The sequence below is a fragment of the Vitis riparia genome, chromosome 6 (assembly GCF_004353265.1).
Source record: "Vitis riparia cultivar Riparia Gloire de Montpellier isolate 1030 chromosome 6, EGFV_Vit.rip_1.0, whole genome shotgun sequence".
Classification (NCBI taxonomy): Eukaryota; Viridiplantae; Streptophyta; class Magnoliopsida; order Vitales; family Vitaceae; genus Vitis; species Vitis riparia.
In genome coordinates this window covers 3,761,876-3,767,875 of record NC_048436.1, presented here as the reverse complement: position 1 = coordinate 3,767,875, position 6,000 = coordinate 3,761,876, and the positions used below count along the sequence as shown (strand labels likewise).

General features: G+C 26.5%; 2 non-coding genes across 2 annotated transcripts; both read left to right on the top strand.

The window, feature by feature from the left end:
* The first annotated feature begins 1,701 nt into the window (after positions 1-1,701).
* Positions 1,702-1,821, top strand: LOC117917162. Its single transcript, XR_004651629.1, has one exon. It is a non-coding gene; the product is annotated as a U5 spliceosomal RNA (small nuclear RNA).
* Positions 1,822-5,161: 3,340 nt separating this feature from the next.
* On the top strand, positions 5,162-5,279 carry LOC117917189. The gene has a single exon (XR_004651652.1). It is a non-coding gene; the product is annotated as a U5 spliceosomal RNA (small nuclear RNA).
* Positions 5,280-6,000: the final 721 nt, after the last annotated feature.

The window sequence follows — 6,000 nt, the reverse complement described above, 5'->3', positions numbered from 1 at the left end:
CCCGGAAATCGTATACTTTTGGGGATTTTTTTTTTTAATTTGGGATTTTTTTTTTTAATTTTTTTTTTAAAAATATGAATTTTTTTAATGGGAAATCGTCTTTTCAAGAGTCGACGATTCTACTTCTCTTTAAGAATGAAGTAACACTTATTGCAAAACTCCAGCATGTGAATCTTGTGAGGCTTTTGGGTTGTTGCATTCAAGAAGAAGAGAAGATGTTAGTCTATGAGTACTTGTCAAACAAAAGTTTAGACTCTTTCATTTTTGGTATGTACCATTTCTTTTCTGCCATTTCCATTTCTTTTATCTTTTAAGGTTCTTGCATAATCACTTGGTGAAATTATTTGCCTAATAAAAATCATTCTTAGTATATCGTAACATTGTTTTGTTGATTGATATTTTATATATCTTTGGGTTAGATGAAACAAAGAAGTCATTGTTAGATTGGAGAATATGCTTTGAAATTATTATGGAAATTGCTCGAGGAATCTTATATCTTCACGAGGACTCTAGATTAAGAATCATACATAGAGATCTAAAAGCAAGCAATGTTCTACTAGATGCTGAAATGCTTCCAAAAATTTCAGATTTTGGCATGGCTAGAATATTTGGAGGAGACCAAATTGAAGGAAACACAAGTCGAGTGGTTGGAACATAGTACATGTTATGTTTGAGATGCCAAAGAAACATATTAGTTAACATGTCTTAATAGTTTGTTTTATTTGCTATTACAGTGGTTACATGTCACCTGAGTATGCGATGGAAGGGTTATTTTCAATAAAATCCGATGCCTATAGCTTTGGAGTTTTGTTGTTAGAGATTATTACTGGGAGAAAAAATAGCACTTATTATCTTGTGAAGTAAATTGACAAATTATATACATTTAATATTTAAATATATATTATATATATTTAATACTCACGGTTACTATAACCCCATTTTTCAGGTTAAGGCCAGACCCATTCTACTTCTCTTTTTTCAACTGTTCTTCCCATTTACCCATTGGTAAAAATGGGCTTTGGTAGATAATTCTTCAAAAATCACTTTCAAAAAATGTTACTAACTAAAAGCATTTTGGTCAAGTTCGCTACAAAAATGGTTTAAATTCATCAGGGATGCTTTTACGATTTAATCTCCATGGAAATTAATGGGTGCCAATAAAACATTTACTTCTTTTCTTGAAATTCCTAAACAAAAGGTTTATAAACCATTGGTCAGATTCTACAAATTAGTTTTTTACAAAAAGTTTCATGCTTTTAAAAATTCATGTATCCCATGAAGAGATAATCTTTTATGAAGGTATTTTGAAAGAAGTTTTCATGGCGGACTCGGAAACCCTTCAACATTCAATCAAGCTGATTTTACATGTTAAACAAGGTGTCTTTCTCTTGGAAAAGCAAGTCAGATGAAGAAAGCAAGTCAATGTTGAATTGGGTGTAAGCAGTAAGCCCCATCAGAGCCGGATTGGCTTTGGAATTGAATGTAAATTACTAAATTCAAAGGCAAAAGAAACCAAAACACCATCCCAATTATATACTTGAACGTGACGCTTATCAAAGTGGGTGAGGAATCCTGATTTGGTCCTGAGCTTCTGGCCTGTGTGTCTTAAGAAAAAGGAGAGTCCCACATCGAATGTTAGTAGAATTCACACCACTATGATATTTCTATATAATATCTTGTAATCAATCTTCTTAAGCACGCAGTCACGTGGTGAGCACAAAGCGAACTATTCTTTCGCCTTTTACTAAAGAATACCGTGTGCTCTCCACACTAAGTGGCATACGCTAATTTTTGAAGAGCCCTCTTCTAATCTTGAGGGCTTTACAATGCAATTATAAAATTTTTATTTTGGCCCCCTTTTTAGCAGAAATTATATGAATATTTACTACATTAATATTGTATCATTAGTCCTTTATTTTTCATTAAATCTCCATGATTTAATATATCATTAGTCCTTAATTTTTCATTAAATCACCATGATTCCATTAGCAAATTTTGAGAATTAAAATAGACTCCACCGTATTAAGGATAACAGTTATTATTTTTAATACAAGTACATGACACAATTAATAAAATATAGGATAAACTTTATAATTTTTATCTTTAATACATGTATATGATACAATTTATAAAATATAGGGTAAACTTGATAATTTGAATGTGTTTTTAGTGATTTTGGAAGTGTTTATACCATTTTCAATGATTGAAAAATAAATATTTTAAAGTATTCGAAAGGTTAAAAACACTTCTTAAAATCACTGTCAAATGCATATTCGATAATATTTGGTAGTGATTTTAGGAAGTGTTTCTATTTTTTTTTTAATACTTATAAGCTAAAAATTTTTAAGTCTTAAAACATCTAAAAATATTTTCTAAAATCACTGTCAAACACATTATAAATAATAATTTTAGAAAGTATTTCTAATATTTTTAATACTTGAAAGATAAAAATTTTCAAATGTTAAAAATATTAGAAGCACATCATAAAATTACTATCAAACACACTTTTTTAGTATCTTAATATTTACGCCTTTAATTAATTCATATTATATGCTTGTTTTATTATTAGAATTAAGCATAAATTATTTGACAATTAATTAAAATTAAAAGATATATAAAAAAGCAATAATATCTTCAATGAAAAAATTTTACAAAAAAAAAATATCTTTTGTGAAAAATGTCAATGTTAGTATTGCGTGAATGAGTGACACAATATCAATCACACTGAACTAATATTAAATAAATTATAACTTAAATAACATAATATAGAACAATTATACATTTTAATTTTAAATCGGTAGATGTTTTGGTTTTATCAAAAACTAACTAAGTGTATATTTTAATATAAAATAGTAAATATTTCATTAAATCTTAAAATTACCAAATTTACATCACTTTTCTTTAGTCATTTCACAAAATAGAAATAAAAGTTGTTAAAAAAAATAATAAATGCATGGTCGGAAAATGTATCAAATTATTGATTAGTATTATAAAAAATATTGTATATAAAGATTATATAAGATGTATAGAGACGTAAGAAATAATGATTGACTCGGTGATTGACCAAATTACTCAAAATCTCATGTACTTTTTATGTGAATTGTTTTATTCTTGTGTTCTTAAATTAACATTGTTTGTATTAAAGTTTCCGAAAACTAGTATTAAAAACTAAGGATGATGATTTCTAGAAAAGTTAAAAAGAATAAAGTTTAAACAAAATGAATTTTAGTTGAAGGTAAATTGGTATTAAAGGTAAGGATAAAAATTTCTAAAAATGTCAAAGAGAATACAAAATATAAAAGTATTAAAAATATATTTATAAATATTATAGATTAGTGAGATGTAGATATAAGAAGTGAAAAAATATAGAATGATTTAGGAAACTAATAGTATAATGATTTTTTTCTCATCTGTAAATATAAGTATATAATGATTTTAGGAAACGTCGTGTACTCTCTTTTAAATTATTATATCTCCATGTTAAAACTTTATTTGAAATAGTGTAAATATTAAAAATAAAATTTTGAGAAGTTGAAGAAGATATGCCATGATAAAAAGTACAATGGGCGTGTATTTGGATAATAGTTCTATGGGAAAGAACAAAGAGGTAAAAAAACTAATTATGAAATATTTTATTTTATTTTATTTTTAACTTTTATTTGAATCAAGAATGGTTCAACCGTAATATATGATAAGAAAATATTATAAATATAGAAAGTAAGTAAAGGAAAAAAAAAATTTAAATATATATAAAAAGAAAAAAAAAGAAGAAAAAGAATAAATTTCCAAAGAATTTTTTTTTTTAAAAAAAGAAATCATTTTTCTTGTTGAAGTCAGACTTATTCTACTCTTTTTTCAAGTGTTCTTCCCATTTATCAATCGGTAAAAATGGGTTTTGCTTATGTGCAGGCCATGGCCCATCCAAGCCCAGCCCATCCATATGGACCCACTGGGCAACACATTTTTTAACGTCTATTTCTACATAGATCCATTCCATTAGAAATTTTGCTTGGGTCACTGATGGCCGAATACTTTCAAGAATTGAGGCTTGATACCAGTTATGGACAGTCACGGATTCTATTTGGAAATGTTTTTGAAAATAATTTTAGAAAACGTTTCTCTAATGTTTCTAAAACAAAAGAAGATTTATAAATTTGAAATATTTTTAACTTGGTTTTTTTTTTCAAATGTTTATTAGAAATAACTTTTATTTATAGTGTTTTATTTTTTATTTTTTATCATTTTTTATTTTATATAATTATTTTCAAAACAACTTCTTAAAAAAAATAAAAATGATTAAATTTTTTTTAAAAAAATACTCTCATACAACATTATATTTTCATAACAATTTTCAAAAACCTGTTTTACAAACAATTGATAATAACAAATGTTTTCAGATTTTTTTTCTCGAAAATTAAAACTAGTTTTGAAAACATTTCATAAACATAACCTAATTTATTGATATTAGCTGAATATTGATTTATTGAAACATATTTTATTTTAAAAATAACAGAATTAAGATTTTAAACTCGTTAACAAAATTGGAAGTGAATTATTTTATAATTGGAAAATAAACCAATACTCAAAATCGGGATTAGTAATCTTAATTATTTTTAGTTTTGGCGTCATGTTCGCATCAAGCCCAATTATTCATGTCATTAATTAAGTTTTGAAAGAAGCTTTCATGGCTGACTCAGAAACCTTCAACATTCAATTGAGCTAATTTTAGACGTTAAACAAGGTGTGTTTCCTTGGAAAAGCAAGTCAACATTGAATTGGGTATAGGCCCCATGAAAGCCAGATTGCTACAATTTCCACAAATTCAATGTATTGGCTTTGGAATTTAATGTAAATTTAAAGCCAAAAGAACCCACAAACACCGTCCCAATGATATATTTGAATGTGAAACTTGATAAAGTAGGTGGGGAATCCTGATGTGGAGAGTGCCTTTGATCGATGACTGGCCCTTAGCTTCAATCTCATATCGATCTCAATTATTTGAAAGCAAACACAAAATGGGCTTGGTCATGTAGGCCCAGTAGCATTTCTTCTGGCCTGTGGCTCTTAAGAGAAAGGAGAATCCCACATCGAACATTAGTAGAATTCACTCCATTATCATATTCCTATATAACATGTTCTAACCCAATCTTTCAAACCACGCAGCCACGTGGTGGGCACAAAGCGAACTATTCTTTCGCCTTTTACTAAAGAATACCGTGTGCTCTCCACATTTAGTGGCATACGCTAATTTTTGAAGAGTCCTCTTCTACTAGAGGACTCTACAGTGCGAGTATAAGTTTTTTCGTCCTTAATTTTTCTTTGAATTACCCATTGAGTTTTATTCTCTAATTGTCAAAATAATTGAATTAAAATATATGCTTATTATATGAATTAAGCATAAATGTTTTGGTATCTAATTAAAATATCAAAAAAACTTATTATTAGAATTAAACAAATATAAAAAAACAATAATATCTTCTATGAAAAAAATATCTATATTATTTCGTGAATTACTAACACAATATTAATCACAATGAACTAATATTAAATTTATGAAAAAAAATAAATAACATGTTATACATTTTAATTTGAAATTGGTAAATATTTGGATTTACAAAAAAATAAATAACATAATTTAATACAATGTATAGTTTAATATAAAATAGTAAATATTTGATTAAATCTTAAAATTACAAATTTCTTGCCACTTTTCTTTGATCATTTCACAAAATAGACAAATTATTAGAAAAAAAAAAAAAAACAAATGAACCAAAGGAAAACTTCCATAGAAACAGATGAACCTAAAAGAATCCATAATGAAATAAAAATTTCGCCTATAAAATGAAAAGTTGAAGAAAATATGCCATGATGAAAAGTATATTTGGATAATAGTTTTATGGGAAAGAAAAAAGAGGTAAAAAAAAATACTTATTCAAAATTTTAATATTTTCATTTTTACTCTTATTCTAAATCAAACCTAAAAATAGAAATTAAGTAAAG